General features: G+C 39.9%; 1 long non-coding RNA gene across 3 annotated transcripts in view; it reads left to right on the forward strand.

The window, feature by feature from the left end:
• The window catches only part of LOC127382099 (uncharacterized), a 426,409-nt gene that overhangs the window by 171,207 nt on the left and 238,416 nt on the right, over positions 1 to 16,786 (forward strand). The window lies entirely within an intron of this gene.

The raw sequence follows: 16,786 nt of genomic DNA on the forward strand, positions 1-16,786 counted from the left end.
ATAAACCCAGGTCCTCTTCATAATCCATGAAGTCCCAAATTGCCAGGGTATGAGAACTCGAGGATGTATCTAACATGCAGCTTTTCACTGCGTTTGATTCAGCAGCAGGTACCTTTGTACATTATTCCCAGAAACATATTTGATCATTAGCAAACAACTGCTGCACTTGCCTGTCCCCTTTTGTTGCTGCCTGCCAGTCAGAAGGGATCTAGAATGACTACTGCTACTCACCTGGTTTTGAGGCACTGAGGAGAACTAGAAAGAGTACTCTGAGCATGCAGCAGCTATATAGTTCTTCATTTTCTTATTCCATGAGTTGAAAACTGATCTTTGATCAAAATTCCAGGGAGGGAACAAACTGAACGATGTTGGACTTGTATAAGTCTTTCTTTTTAAGTCTATGTTAGTGCAGCAAATATAAATTGCTCATGAAAGTGTTTTCTTTCACAGCAGGAAATATTTTTTTTCTATTAATGTCTTCTCTGCTGTCAAATGGAGAATAAAAAAGGACTTGGAGAAGGACAGATGTGACATCACTGGAGATTTGTAGTGTGCAAGGAGGGTGCGTTGCTGGTAACTGTTTCCTCTCACAGCTGAGAATCCTCATCTCATCACATACAATGGATTCTCTCTGGGCCATGCTTTTCTGAGGTGGATGAGGAGAAGGGCTGGTGGTTTGAGGTTGGTCCTAGGTACAGTGTGGGAGAAGTAGAGTGAGGGTGCTGAGAGGTGTTTCCTGGTTACCATTAAAGAGTCTGTGTCAGGGCCTGTCCAGTCTTTTCAAGGTGAAAAAAAATAATTACAAATTCCAAGTTTTGTTCATGAGTCTAAGGAAAAGCAGCAGACTGCTGGGCTGTACAATGTATCTCACATGAAAAAGTAACCTAAAGTCAGCTTCCAGAAGAAGGCATGTAGGCAAAGCATTGCAAAACCTACTTAGTTGCTTCTAACATTATGCTGAGCAATGGGAGCTCTTCTCTAGCCTCATACATACCCATAATCTTCTTCCAAGATAAATAAAACATGCAAAGGTGACACAAGGTTGAAGGTTTATGTGGTCAAATCTTATCACAGGATTTATTAGCAAGTGAATGTATTAGCCTGTCAAGTATTTGGATATCTAGACATATAGAGTATTGACTCTTGTGTACTGCCAATTGTCTTTTGTTTTGTAGATGTGAGGAAACCTATGGGAAATACTCATGAGGGCAGAGCATACATATATATAGTCAGATTTGCAGCTTACTTCATCTACTGGGTAACTCAGACTCTTATACTGAAGTATGAAATAGTTTCCTTCTAGCTGAAGGTGCAGATTTAAACGAAAGACTTCTAATTCAAGAGCTTTCAGCGAAGTCAAGTAATTACAGTATAGAGAAGTGACATATCAAATGTGACTTCACATTTTGATTATAATCCTAAAGAGTTTACACACTTTCAAGGAAGGTTTACATGAAGAACACAGATAAGTAAATAAATGGAGTATATGATTAATGTTTTTAAAACAGTAAATGCTTCCCATTTGTAACATTCTTGAAATAGATTGGCCATGTAGGTCTTGTTTTTCTTCCTGCTTTACAATGAGGTCTGTGTTTTATTTATTTACTGTACAAATTTGTGTTCAATGCCTCCTTTTTTGTTTAGTCCACAGGAGGATTTTGGCCATTAAATTGTATTAATATATGCTTAATTAAATTTTTATAACAAAATACGTATGATAAATTACTGTATGTGTAACTAAAATGAATTAACAAGTTGAATAATGACAAAGCAGGAGAATGAAACTACATGTGTGAGTGAGATCAAATGTAATGTTAAGAGAAGGGCCCCCACAGGCACACAGTTTCACTTTTTCAAGATACTGCAGGCCATAATTGACACCTCAACAGATCCATCTTACATTCATGTGTGTTTACTACTGCTTGATACTGTCTGCTTGCTATTGTCCTCATCTGTTGCTGCTGATCTGGTACTATGTCCAGAACAGTGGGAAAAAAAAATAATATTTCTGCCTGTTGGCATTTCTGCAGGTTTGAATCCTGACAGAGATGTAGTGGCTGTAAGGAGTTGGCAGTGAGGCAGCCTTAGCAGCAGGTACTGGGAGAAGTTACTTTCTGAGAAATAAGGAGTCTATAGAAGACAAAGAGTTGTTCTTAGTTCACTTTTTAGTGATTAATGCCATGAAAATCTTCATGCTTTGTGAAAAGTGGCAATTTCGGCAGTGTAACTAAATCCTGGTTCTGCGGAGGACAAAAAGCCCCACCTGTGTGTTAAGCAAGTGTCTCAGTGCTTTCCCACAGACAGGAATGCAAAATAGCCTGTCCAGTTTGAACAGGCAACAGGAGCTCATCATGTGGCTGTTTCAAGCAGGGCAGTAGAAATTGTTCAGCTCTGACCAAATTGGAAATGGTTAAATGCAGGTAAACCAAGTGGCTGAGGAAGACTTACATGTACAGGAAGTAGATAAATCAAGTTTGAAGGAAATAATCCTTTCTAGCAAAGTTCAGTAGCACCGATACAGTGGTCCCCATTTATTAAATGGGGCTTGGTCAGAATGGCTACATCTGGATAAAACTTTTCATGTGGAATTTTTGGGGGATCTGAGATATATAAAAATAGGCTTGGTTACAGACGGACTGACAGATCAATATTGATCAGTGTTCCCACTACAAAATGAAAAGTCCCAAGATTTTGAGTACCAGTTTCATATCCTTAGTGAAGTGCTTCTAGCTGATTGAAATTGTTTTGCTTAAAAATGTTCCATTAAAAGGAGTAGCTTAGGAAGAAGTAGTTCAGTTTTTTAGGAATCCTATTTTAATAAACCTGGAATTATTACAGTGGTCTTTCTTTACTCAGACAAACAAGATAAGGGATTTCTTCAAATAGAAAATAAGTGCATATTTGGAATGAGTGAATATTTTACATATCTAATTAGGAGCTTCCTGGAGTAAGTGTAGGTCAACACAGGCTTTTAGTCATTTAGTTCCACTGTATAATTCTTAATTTTAATTTTTTAAATGAAAAAACTTAAGAGTCACGTTTGCTGCTGGAACTGCAATGGGATCTCTGTCCTGTCCCTACCTCTGCCAAGAGGAAAGTTTTGGGAAGTTCATGTTGTTACTTATAAAGGAAATTATGATCTTGAAATGTGTTGGTAGCAAGGGAGAGAGATCATCAACGTACAGGATGACTGTTACACAATAGTCGGCTTTATTACCAGTTCAAATGCTGCATCTAAATGACTTAATATTACAGAGATTGTTATGTTAGAAATGGTCATTTATATAGTGAAATGAGGTGGTTTTGATTCTATGACTCGATTGCAATAGGTCTGCATGAAGAAGTGTCGTAAGAGTGATGGGTACAATTCTGAGCTCTGAATCCCTGTTTAGGTGAGAATGTTGCAGTCTGGCACAGAGGCTTCTTCTCCAGACTTTCTGTGACCTCACTTGCCCAAATCCTTCCGCATTCAGCTGCAGAACCTTAAAACTAAACCCTCCCAGATCCAGGTGGTATTTTACTCCTACACATGTTCCCCCCCACTCCCACAAATTTCATAGTATTTACACTGAGTCTTGGATTCATCATACTGTAGAGGAGGTGCAAGCCATAAAGGCCAGATTAAGGGACTTGAAGTGTCTTTTAGTGCTGTGCTGTATTTGGCAATTTGTGTTCCTTTGGGGTTGACAGAATTTTTTGGCAGTTAAGTTTTCACTCCCCTAATTTTGCTCTGACATTCAGGTTCAAATAAATCTGAAATGTGGAGCAGAATTCAGTCCAAGTGAGTGAGTTTCCCATGGTTTCTGTCTGAAACAATCCTTCCTCAGAGAGAGAAGGGCAAACCTCCACCTTGGTTCATCCAGAAGATTTGCAGATGCTTTTATGAACCTTTGCTGTTTTTTCAACTAGAGGATATAACCCTGACTGTGTCAGAATCAAGACTTTTTTTACTCCCATTTGCAGCAAAGGCAGGCTTTCCCACCCTGAAGTTCTGACTGTTTCTGTTTATTACCCTCACAGGCCAAATACTGAATAAGTATATTTAGTGAAACATCTATTGATTTCAAAGCTGAATTTCAAAACCTCTGTATTTCATGCTATTCCCTGGAAATCTATTAAAATTGGAAGTGTATTAGCTATCAAATGTACTAATAACCCAGTGGATGGCAAAAATTCAATTGAGGAAGTGTAGCTCACTGAGGGCATATATATATTCCTGGATTTTTTTTTCTGCATTTTTAACAAAGACTGTTTGGCTGCCTTGAAAAATTCACATGCCCACTTCCCCACCACTCATTGTACCATCTGTACACACAGCACATAATGTCCCTCCTAATTTTTAAAGAAAGTATTGTTCTGCTCTTCAACCTGCAACCTGCTGTACTATGTAAACTGGAGAAAAAATGTCTGTCTAATCGATCCTTATTTAATAAACAGTGTTATCAATGCCTTTGAGACAGCTGTATAGTGTATGACATGGGGACATGAGGACATTTGCTGGCTTGTGTTAATTGGCATGGCAACGTTGTTTTTTGGCCTGGCATGCCAGATCGAAAATTGAATTTACAAAATCAAACTGTAGTTATCTACATTCCTTGATGTCCTCCCAGGTGAGCTACTGGGCTTCATGCTAATAACTTCTAAAGCAAGCAAACTTTACCTAATTATGTGCTAGTTTATTCTCCCTTGCTAAATTTTGGCAGGTTGCTTCTGTAAATTATGAAAAATAAATGTGAAATATGCAGATGTCTTTTGTTTGAAGCAGATGTTTGGTCCGCCTTGCCAGAATCTAATCAGCTGTTTCCCTGGAGTTTTTTTCTTCCCCCTCCCCCAGTATTGTCCAAGAGCTTTATGAAAACATGAAGGGTTGGGGGGGAGTGTAGAACAACAGGATCTCTTTTCTAGCTACCAGACTTCAAGGTAGCTTGAGGTAGATTTTAGGCTGTTGTCTTCTCTGGGTAAAGCCACAGCAGATGTTGGCAGAGGGCCCATAAGGCACAATATTGTCTGAGGACAGGCAGAATGCAAATGCAGCCTTGCTTGTAGTGGAGGAGGTGATGGGGAGTTGGGAGGGAGCCAGGGAAAGCCAGCTTTGAAGTCCTGATGGTACCGTGTGGCTGAGACCAACAACTTGTGTTTTTCCCCCCATGGGAAGCCTCACAGATGGGGGAGCTACAGATCTCCTAGAGCTTAGTGCAGCTGTGATAAAGGCAGGGTCTAGTTCCTTCCCTGTTGCCCCAAAATGCCCCTCCTTCCCTTTCCCCCACCTGATTGCCCTCCTCCCTACCCCCCTCCATGCCATATTGCCTACAGCCTGTGTTACACCCTGTATGGCCTGGGTGGGCTAGATGGAGCCAAGCAGGGGAGTTGCAGTACTCTGTTGGCAGCTCATCCAGCACTTCCCTGCAGCACATGTGCTGAGTCTGCCCATACTTTGCTGTAGCCTCCTGGCTGTAAGTGGTTCTGAAAATGAAGCGCTCTTCAGAGAGTCTGATCCACACTGTGCCTCATACTTTGCTCCTGGCCTGTTGTGTAGCATGACTTCCAATCCACAGCTGTGTTGATGTGGCAGCTGTGTCTCCCTTGCTGTGGCACTCTACCCTCCCAAGAAGCATTTCTGTCTCAACAGAAGCAGTTACTACAGTTAGAAACCAACATCAAGTGCAGAAAATGGTTCAGATGAAGGTCCCTTGTACCTCAAGGATCATCCTCTTTTGTTACAGCTCCAGCAGGCTCATCAGAAGTTCAGTAATAAGAATAGTAATTATTCTTTCGTACAGTGCTCAGCACTTGCATTACACGTTCCACATAAGGCTTTCACAGCACTTGATTGTGCATGGATTTAAACTTTCAGCACTTGTTCAGCGTAAGTATCATTATCCCCACTTTGCTTACATGGAAGCAGCAGAGAAATAGACTAATTTTTTTCAAAAGGGGAAAAGCTGAATTTTGTTTTTAGAAGACATTACTGGGTCATGGCATCCTGTTTTATTTTTATGCCATGCCACAGCTTCTTACTGGAAGCATTTTCCAGCTACTGTCAGGGCTCTTTTTGTGGGTCAGTGGAGAGGGAGGTATTCCTGCTACACAGCATTGGGATTTGGCTCTGTGCACTCAGAGCACTAATTTTTGGGTGGATGTGGTGATAGTTTCCAGAGCCGGTGCTTGAAGGGAACGGCAAACGGCTGCCTGAATTGCAAACAACTGAGCATCTCTGGGAACCAACAAGTATGAAGCAGTGGGCAAGTTCCGGGCAATAAGTATAATTATAGAATCATAATCGTTAAGGTTGGAAGAGACCTTCAAGATCATGGAGTCCAATAATGATCCAGCTACCACACCCACTAAACTATATCCTGAAGCGCCACATGTAAACACTTCTTGAATGCTTCCAGGGATGGTGACTCCACCACCTCCCTCGGCAGCCTGTTCCAATGCCTCACCGTTCTTTCAGTAAAGATATTTTTCCTAATATCCAATGTAAACCTTCCCTGGCACATCTTAAACTCATTTCCTCTTGTTCTATCATACTACTTATTTTTCATCATGGCTGAAGCACAAATCAAGAGCCTGTTGTGATAGGTGCTTTGGAAGCAATTAAAATGAATAGGCCTTGCCCCAGGGACACAAGTCTTGAGATTGTGGCAAGATGCTCTTTACTTGTAAATAGATAGCTGGAGGGGAGGATAATTCAGCAGTCTAAGACTGCTGGATTTTTCTTTTGCAGTAGAACTGAAGTGGGAGAAAGAACTATTGCCATATTTTTTTAGCTTCTTTACATCTAGAGTTGAAAAAATCTGGTTTTAGTCCTTATGAAAGTATTTGTTTAATCTGACTTACATCATCAAGGAAGATTATTTTTTTGAAAAAATGAATCCTCGTAAGGCAATATGAATATATAGCCTTTTGATTATTCAAAAAAAATTGTACAAATCAAAATAAATTTGCCTGAGCAATTTAAAATAATTAACCTTTGACAAACCACTTTCTCTGGTAATGGAATAGTAACTATATGAATAAAAGATAAGTCGTGACATTCAGTGAATTACAATATTCATCCCATAAAATACAGGGTAAGATAGCAATATAATCTACATTTTTATAACTGTAAGATGTCCTGAAAAGTAACCCTTCTTTACTCTTCACGTTAATTTTTTTCTATTTCTTTGAGGCCTGCAGTGCCTTTTGTATGGAAAGCTTCCCAAGTGATGTCAAGTTTCCCTGATGTCCACAAAGGCTGCGTCCCAGGCCTTTCTTCCCTGCTCCAAAAGGGAATCTTTGCCTTAATGGGAAACCTGTGCTACAAAGGGATTCTCCTGGACTGTAACAATAAGTGCAAATTATGATCCTGGGAGTCCCCTGCTATATAACAAAGTACAATGCCAATAAACTGGGGGTGTAAACCACATGAGCATATGGACAAAATATGGTCTGAATGGCATGATTATGTTTCTCAGGCCATAATGAATTCATCCCAAGGTGCAACTGTACATCTGTTGTTATAGCGTTCATGATAGCAAACACTACAGTTAAGGCTGCAGTTTAACTCAAATTATAGCCACCTGTTTCCATTCACTAACAACTTTCTTAAAAATTATTCCTTCTGGACTGGTTCACAGCAGTTCTAAAATGGTCATTCACTTATATTTTTATTTGGGGGAATATCTATTTGACTTATAGAGTAGGCACGGTGAAAGATTTGCCTCCCTTCTCCCACCCCCTCACCTGTGATTCTTACCAATGTATTTTCTGAAACAAATAAAACCCTCTGGCTTTTAAGAGACTGATCCAGCTCTCATTGATTTTTTTCTATGAGTGTTGGGTTAGGCTTTCTGAGACACTTGGTGTCTGCTGGCATGGAGTAATTGTGCAGAAACGGATCCAGATACTGCATGTGGAGCTCTAGCTACTTGAAAGTTAGGAGTCTTGTTAAGAATAGTTTTATAATATCTTGTTCTCATTGTGTAGTTAAGTGTTCCTTATGTGACATCCCGTCTTTCTTTAGCTGGCATAAATCCAGACTACTGTCTCTACAGTCTAGAGAGAGAGGGTAGAATGCTTGAATCTTGGCAGTTGATACCAAGGAAGATAAATTTCTTCCTAGGAAGTTTGCCACCCCTCTGGGAGGGGGGAGGTGCTGAAGAGACTTTTGGCTATTATAAAAACTTTAAAAATGGCAAAAGAGGAAAATATAGTTTTTGGTCTTCAAATACAGTTTTCTCTTTGAGTGACAGTCTTAAAAAATTCTTAATGCAAAAGTCAATTTTACAAACGTGAACTCTTAAGTGAAGGTATACAACTGTTTAATGAGAATCTCTTACTGATCCTTCAACAGTGATGATGTAAAACATTTTGAAGGGGAAATTAATCTGAATGTGATTCAGATTCTGTGTTTCTGGAGCACCTGTATTAACTAGTGTCCATACTATATCTGTTATTGAATGTCCACTGTTTTGCTTTCACCTGAGGGGAGTTAACGTGTAGCCGTGATCTCAGATTTGTTATTGAAAAGGGCAGTGTAGGGATTGTTGGGCTGTTTGGTGTGCCATTGTATTGGGTTTCATTGCACCGCCCTCCTGACAGCTGTCCCAGTGCAGGAGGGGGAGATCCCATGGTGGTTCATGAAAAGCCAACTCACCACATCATGATTTGTTCCTTCTGAGGGCCAAATGCTGATCCCAGCATGGAGCCTGGACAGCAAGGTTAGGCTCCAGGATAATCCACAAGGGTTGGTAAGAAAAAAAAAATGCTTCCCTTGGGACTTCAAAGCATTATTGCTGTGTTTCTGCCTGTGTGTTGTGTTCATTTCCAGAGCAGCAGTAGGAAAAGTACAGTGAGGTGCAACGGAAAGTTGCAGAAGAGAGTTTCTCTGTCCCTTTCACTTCTGTTACTTATGGGCAAGGAGGTTCTCCAGTGCATGCAGAGTACTTCTTCCTTTAAGTAATAGCATTGTTCAGCATTTATAGACATAAAATCCAAAATACAGCTTGTAAAGGGTACTCATACCCATATCCTTTCTTCATGAGGGGGAAACTGAGAAGAGACTTGTCTGCGGCCTTGCAGCAAGGCTGTGGCAGACTCATATCTGGAACTGAGATCCCAACCCCGTGCTAACCCCTGGGGTCACCCTGCCTGCAAAGGTGAGAGCATTAATGGGCTGTAGTGCAACAGCTCTGCAAACATTCAGTTTGGCCAGGTGACTCCACTGTTACGTGTGTTGGTTGTTACCTGCAGGGACAGCCACTGTAATAGAAATTGTTGGAAATCATAACATAAGACTGTTTTGTGGGGGTTGAAAAAAAAAAAAAGTATGTAAGCTCCTGCTTGAAATTAGGACTTGCACAGCCTTTCTGTTCATTTGCTATCCTGTCAGCATATTTTCTACCAAGCTCCTGTTCTCTTGGGTGGGACAGAGGAAAATGCTGGCAAGATGGGCAGATGGATAGCAAGCTGCCACTCAGCCTGCAGCTTGCAGTCCACATCTACCTAGACCCAGAGGACTATGTGTGGCATGGTTTGGAGCCTAAAAGAGGAAGTGAACTTTCAGTGACTCATTTCTAATACCTCTTTTCCTTATCTTTGTTAATAGATACCTTAGTTAAAACTTCTATTATTACAGTTATAGAGATGCATTGATATAATTATGTAGTAATCACAGTAAATTATCAAGTTGAAATAATTAAGGCAGCTTTTAGTGTTGTTGCTGCATAAGTTAGATGTAGTCTTTTTTTAATATTTGGGAGAGGGGAAAAGAATAATTAATTCTCTTGCAGCCTCAGTATTGCTAAAAATAAAGACTCTGCTCTTCTGCTGCTGCTTACTGACACTGTCAAGAATGATGTGAGTGGAACAGAACCAAAGCAGAGAAAACTGTGTTCTTCCCGGAGCTCTAACTGGGGTAGCATTATAGCTCATTTTATCAGGCTTTCAATCATGAAGTGGCCTTTTTTCTTGAACTTGTAGACAGAGGAATTGGCTTACTTCACAGAATAAAGATATTTTTATGCTTCCTATTTATCCATTTGCAGGGAAAATATTATTTATATAAATGAATTCATGATGGGGGGCAACATGAAATGGACCATTTTCTTTCCTCATGGCAATCTTGTGTGGGTATTCTATTAGTGATGTAAGAGGGGGAAAAAAAGGGGGGGGGGATATTGCTTCAGACCATCCCTCTTAACAGGACTTTTTTCATAGGCACAGAGTCCAGATAGTCTCCCAGTGGTGATGATAGATTCAGTTTCTAAGATTTGGCATACAGCAAAACATTAGCAATGGTGCAACTTCTGTGTTGCTTCATTCTTGTTTATCCTTTTGTGCATATTTATCTATGTTTTCAAGGCAAAACTTAGTAGTAGCTCACTCAGGGGATTGGTAATTGGATGTAGAGCCTTTCACCTCCAGGTCAGTAGTTCAGATTTGTTACAGGTTGGTACTGCCCAGGAATTGCTACCATGTGACAGCAGTTCAGTGGCCCTTTTTATGAAATGAGTTGGTGGTCCCAGCTTATTTCTTTGAGAGCAGGTGTCTTGAGCACAGATCAAACTTGAGGGCAGCAGTGCAAACCCCATTGTTGGTAGAGAAGAGGAATTGTGCTTGGGTATTAAAATGCTCATAGTTTGTATGAACTTAAAAAAAAAAAAGAGGCAGGAGAGCAAATATACATGTCTATATCCTCAGCTGGCGTTGATTTGGCATAGATCCATTAAGTGTAGCTGCAGCGATTATCACCAGCTGAGGATCCCCCAGACAAATGTAAATCTCCAAACAAAAAATGTTTCCGACATTAAAATACAGCTCACTGTGGATGTACTGCATTAGTAATCTAAAGGTTACGGATGTTACAGTAATATTTTAATTAACTAAAGACCAAAATTATAAATCTACGTATCTTAGAATTAAAATCACATTTAAAACAAATCCAGGCTTGCTGAAATTTGGAATAACATTAATTCTTCCATCTAGCCATGCCCCAAGATGACCACACAATTACGATTAATGCGTTGTACTGTTTGTTGTCCCAAAGGAGATTAAATTGGATTTCAAAGATACATTAGTCTCCAACTTTTAAGGACTCTGTGCTTTCAGTGGCTTTGCCTGTGCTTCTGCCAAAACTTCCATGACAACAAAGCCAAGCAAGCAATTCTGAACCATTGGTTCAGTGATGGTAAAAGTGAAGTCTTCCACCAAGGGAGCTCCTAACACTAGGAAAGTGTGTCTCATAACACTTAGGAACAACTTCTTTACCGTTGAGGAGGAATTTAGTTATCTCTGATATCACTAAAGTCTTGTTTAAGAGCAGTCTTAGACTTACCTGACAGTATCCAAGAGGAAGATAAAAGAACCATTTGCCCTAGAAAAAGTATTTTCTGTTATGCTGAGATCTTGTTGCGGTATTTTGAATCTGAGTTATTCTGGTACTGATTTCATCTGAAAAGGCATAAAGTGTCTAATTTTGTCATTAAAATGAGCTTGAAGTAAAATATTTACAAATTCTCAAGTCATTCTGTGCTTTAAAGAGCAACTACTCAGTTTGGATTGAGAGAGTGCATCATGGAAAGAAGGTGAGCTTCTTTGAAATGCAGACTTCAGCCTTAATTACAGAGCAGTGACTAGCACTTCCATTGCTTTAGGCTTAAAAATGATGCAGATGGACGAGTAGCCTCTTCTCAGTAATTACTTTTTTTCATAATGTATAAGTTATGCTCTCTTTCTTTAAACTCACTATTCCTATGCCTCATATAATTTAAGGAGCAGACTAGCTGACTGGATGTTGCTGTTGCTTGCCTCAAAGCTGCTACATAATGGAACAGAAAAAACAAGAAAAAAATACATAGGGGTGGATTATAGTGGTCAAATGGCATTTTATGTGATCCCGTCTGATGTGGAAGATTATAAAGTCTTATTTTCTGTGGTGCCTTGGTTAGCTGTTTATTATTTACAAAGATTAGAAGACTTGCTAGGTATCATTAAAACAAAAAAGTCAATTATGAAAGTGTTCTAATCCTAGCCTGAGTCATATTAATTCATTAACTTCTACCTTGTGTCATTCATAACTTAGTAAATTATATGGTACTTGTTTTTCTAAGTCTGACATTATCTGCTGCCTAGGAATATTCAGTAACATGATGATGTGAATACAGCATTCAAAGAGAATTGCTTCAAAGAGATCAATTTCAGTATTTACAAAATTGAAGGAGGTGGGATTCAACTAGAGATTATTCCAGCTATGAAAAAAGGAGGCAGACACTGATAGTGCAAATACTTCTGCTACATCTAAATTTAACAAACTAAGGCTCCAGTAGAAGGAAGGGTAAAAATTCCAGCTGCCTCCTTTCTATCTAGCTGCAACTTGGAGGTACAAGGGCATAGCTAAGTGCACCTTATTCATTCACCCAGAAAAAGATACCATTTGAATGCACTTTCTGAATAGAAGGCACAATGATAAAAGCAACGTCACACAACAGAATGGCTACTGCCAAATCACTTTAGCCTTTCTGCATGATCATCAGGACCAGCAATCTGTTAACCAGCCCATTCCCTAGTTTTTTGCTGCAGAAACATACTTTAATTTGAGATTACTGTTGAACCTAACAAGAAACAAACAGTTCTTGAGAGATAGTTTAAAGAAAAAAAAATTCAACAGAAGAAATTTCTTAATCCAGAAGAGCCAAGTATTGGAAGGTGAAGGGAAGATTAAGAAGAAATTGCCTGTTACAGAACTTCATTAAAGTCATTTATTAGCTTTATAATGCCTAACAGTCTGCTGGATCCAGAATTTTTTTTCATGTAGGGGGGTGGATAAGGGAGCGTTTCACTTTCATTTGCATTCTTGATCCCTGCTGCTCTGTTTATAGCATTGATGCTATTCATACAGTCTTTGCAATATTAATTTTTAATTTATGATGCTCATTAGGAGACACTTAAAACAGAACAATTATCATTTATCTTGATATATTATTTACTAAGACTTGCTGTCATGGTTAGGGACTTGTGATTAGTGGGAGGGGAATAGAAAACAGCTCTGAAAGGTGCTTGGCTGAAGGAACAGGGCCTTAGGAAGTGTTTGTCACCACTGAAGGCCTGAAGTTCTGATGTCTAAGCAAAAGACTTGCAGCACCTAATCAAAACTCGGGAGGAACCTTCCAAGATGAGCCTGGGACAGTGCTTAATGAACCTGCAAGATAATATTAATGAAACTCGCATGTAAACCTCCAGCACATCAATTATTCATCCTGCTATGGTCCTGGTACTTTTACTGTCTTCCCTTTCTGTCTCAACATGATTACATTTTTTTATTCCCTCTGCCCTCATTTTCCTTTAGTGGATTTGCTGACATGTACCCCTGGTAGCACTTCTTCCCTGGGAAATGATGTTTCTCAAGGCAACTGCACAGTATCCACTGGAACAAGAGGGTAAATTGTGCTCTTTGAGGGATTTAGATAAATGTGCCAGGTATATTAAGACTTAATAAACCAGATCACTGATAAGATAACCTGATTTATTAAAGGCCACCATATTAGAAACTCCTGATCATCTCTGCATTTTTAATTGATTTGTAGTGTTTAGTAAGTTATTGTGACACATTATCTAGATAGAAGTCTGTGGCAAGACAGAACTTGAAATCCTAGTGAGCTGCTTGGCATACATAGAAGTGCTCTTCTCTCCAGTTCTCATCCCTCCCTCCCCCCACCTGCACTCCCCCCACTCTCCCAATGTTTTCCCTCATACAAAACTTCTGAGAATCCCTGCATTAGTCTCTGAGTTCCCAATGTTGTTTATAATATATGCTTGTGCAGGAGGAAAGGCAAATTGGATGTTTTGGAGCCTGATAATTGCAGCTCTGCATCTGAAACCAATTGTATTTTTAGATGTTTGTTTTATGTAGTTATTTTTAGACTTCCTGAAAGGGGTATTATTTCTGTTTGTTTTCTGTTTGACATCAAAGCAGGAACAACAAATTACTAATTTTGTAACCTATTCCCTGGACACTTGGCTTTCAATTTTTTGAATCATTGCACAGCAGCAGCGGAACTGTATTCACAAGACCTCGAGGACAGATGCCATCAAACACCTTGGAGTTGCACACACCATTCCCTGCCTCAGTTTTGTTAGAAACCTTGACAGTGCAACTAATCTCAAAGGCAACCACTGTATTGATAAACTGTGTTTTCTAGGGGAAGGAATAGAGAACGAGTTATAAATTCTGTGGTTCAATAATTCTGGTCCTTTTTTTAACGCATCTTCCACCTTCAGGATTTTGCAAGCTTGCATTTATAATGTTTTTATACCAAAAGGGGAAAACAAAACATCCCTTTCTTGATGTTATCAGAAGGCTAATACAATAGTCTATGATTTTTTCAAAGTAGTGTAATGAAGACAAGCCACAGTGCTATAGCTAGTATTGGTGCTGTGGAGCACTTGTCATCTCTAAGCCAGGCTAAAAACCTTAACAGCTTGATCTCTGCGTCACCCCTTGTTACTGAGGTATGTTGGCATTGTTAGCCTCTTTGTTATGCTGGATCAGAACTTTATTAGGCTCTGGGATGGAAATGCAAAAGGCATGGGAGGAAGTATTCAGCAAAGAAATCAGTTGCTTACATTATTTTGCACCCTGTTGTAGATTTAGGTCCTCTTCTAAAAAAACCAACACTGCATAATGATGATTCCTTCCAACTTCCCCAGCAAAGCCAGCTCTGACTACTGCTGGTGCGTGAAATTAGTCATTTGTTGAACACAAGCACATTTTTCTGATAGTGTTTTTTTCCTCATTCATTGACAAAATATTCCCAAAGAGTTCCCTAATTGTCATACTCTATGAACTCATTTAGGCAGTATTTTGAAAACCATTAGCATGATTTGGAGGTGTAGATTCTGTTCTCTGGTGGGACGTCATGACTTGGAACTGTAGCCTGACCCACGTCTGAGTGAGGTGACACATCTACATGCCGAACTGCAACCCCACACAGGAAGAAGCTTGTCTCCTGGAAACCTTATAGCTGTGTTAGTGAGCCATACTTCTGGGCTCACTGTGATGGAACAGGGGGATGAGTAGACATGGAGCATTATGCTTTTAACAGTGATAAATGGAGGATTCCTCATGGTCCTGCACTGCTCCGTGTAAGCAGGCACTAGGACTCAGTGCTTCTGAAAATGTGTTGGATTCAAATAATCAAAACGCTCCAGACTTTTCTACCCATTTTAGCTGGTTATACAGGGTTTCATTCATCACCTCTGAAGAACAATTTTGCATTAGTCTTAGATCTTTCTAACCAAATCCTGCCTTTGCTGCTCTGATAATTTAATGTTGGAGTTGCAATTTACTATAAACCTTCTTAGCAGGCAGGTAATCAACTTAACGGATTTTATTGCACAAGCAGCTGTTCAGCAATCTAATATTATTATTTTTTTACCTGTTATTTGCTGCTGCAGAACAGGATAAATCCACATTAGTTCCAATCTCTGCCTGACAAACAAACTCATCTCTGCCATGTTCTAATTTCTGATAAGTTTCAAGATCTGGGTTCCATAAACTATGAAGCACATAAATTGCACATAAACTTTGAATGAAGCATGCCTGCTTAGTTTCTCTGCTGTTTTACATGACAAGTCTTAGAAGTCTTATAATTGAGTGGTTGGCCTTTTTTGTTGGTGTTTTTTTTTAAGAGGTTCACCTAGTTTTGTTGGTGGTTAACAGAATTACAACTCTTTCTAACATGATAGGAAGAATCACCTCAGGTGCTTACAGCGTTTCAAGCAAGACACAGCAAAAAGCTGAGGTGAATAGATGTGTTTCTTATGAAGGTGGTGTACATTGTATGCTCTTGCAGTAGCAATATTGGGGCTTTTAAACTGCAATCCTATTTCCCTAAAGCATTCTTTGTGATAAGATTCAGCTTTTGCAGCTTTCATCAAAGCTTGCAAGGAGGGAAATTTGGTAGCGTGTGTGTTGTAGCGTAGTGTGGTGCAGCTCTTTTAATGCTGGCCCTTTATAATCTTTGTAAGGTCATGTAACTTTTCGGATTTTTGCCTAGGGATAACTTTTCCCTTATTTTAACATATTTCCTTTTGTCTGGTTTGGCCAGTAATTGACTTTGTCCTTTTTTTCATTTATTTCTCTGCCTCCTGGTTGTAGCATCCTTTCCCTGGAGTCTCAGGTTAGAAGTTTTCCCTTTTGTGAAACCATGACAGGTGCCTAATTGAATGATGAATGTCCCTTTATTACTCTGTAATTGAACTGCCAGCTTTTTGATTGGTTTGTAGAGATGCTCCACTCCTCATCAAGCACTGCGGGGGGCTCTGGGGCTGGCAGGCTGGGCCTACCCTCCATCTGTCTAATCGCATCTCTCCCCTACTTGGGTTTTGGGTGGGGAGGGGGCTCAGGGGGAGGAAAGCCATAATAAATTATGCTAATTCAGTGTCGCTGTGACAATAAGAATATCGCATTGTTACGTGCATGGTGGTGGCAAATGCAAGAAGATGTTTTGTTGTCGTGGCTGCCCAGCCTGACAGGCCCTCGATGAAGATTAATGGCCCTCACCTGAGTGACAGAGCGGGGGATTGTGGGGCAGAGGGGGTCATTCATCATACTCTGACAGGTGTCATTCACTCCGACAGCCACACCAGTATCGCCTGGCTAGCGGTTCCATTTTTCTGCCGGTTAAGCAAGGAGTTTAATAACATCCCCAGAATTAAAACTCATTCTTTGTAGCAGGTCTGACAGCTGAAAATAAGAAAATCAATTCTTCACATGTTATAGCCCAGTTAACTGACTAGGGCTTTG

Source organism: Apus apus, chromosome 3, assembly GCF_020740795.1.
Source record: "Apus apus isolate bApuApu2 chromosome 3, bApuApu2.pri.cur, whole genome shotgun sequence".
NCBI lineage: Eukaryota > Metazoa > Chordata > Aves > Apodiformes > Apodidae > Apus > Apus apus.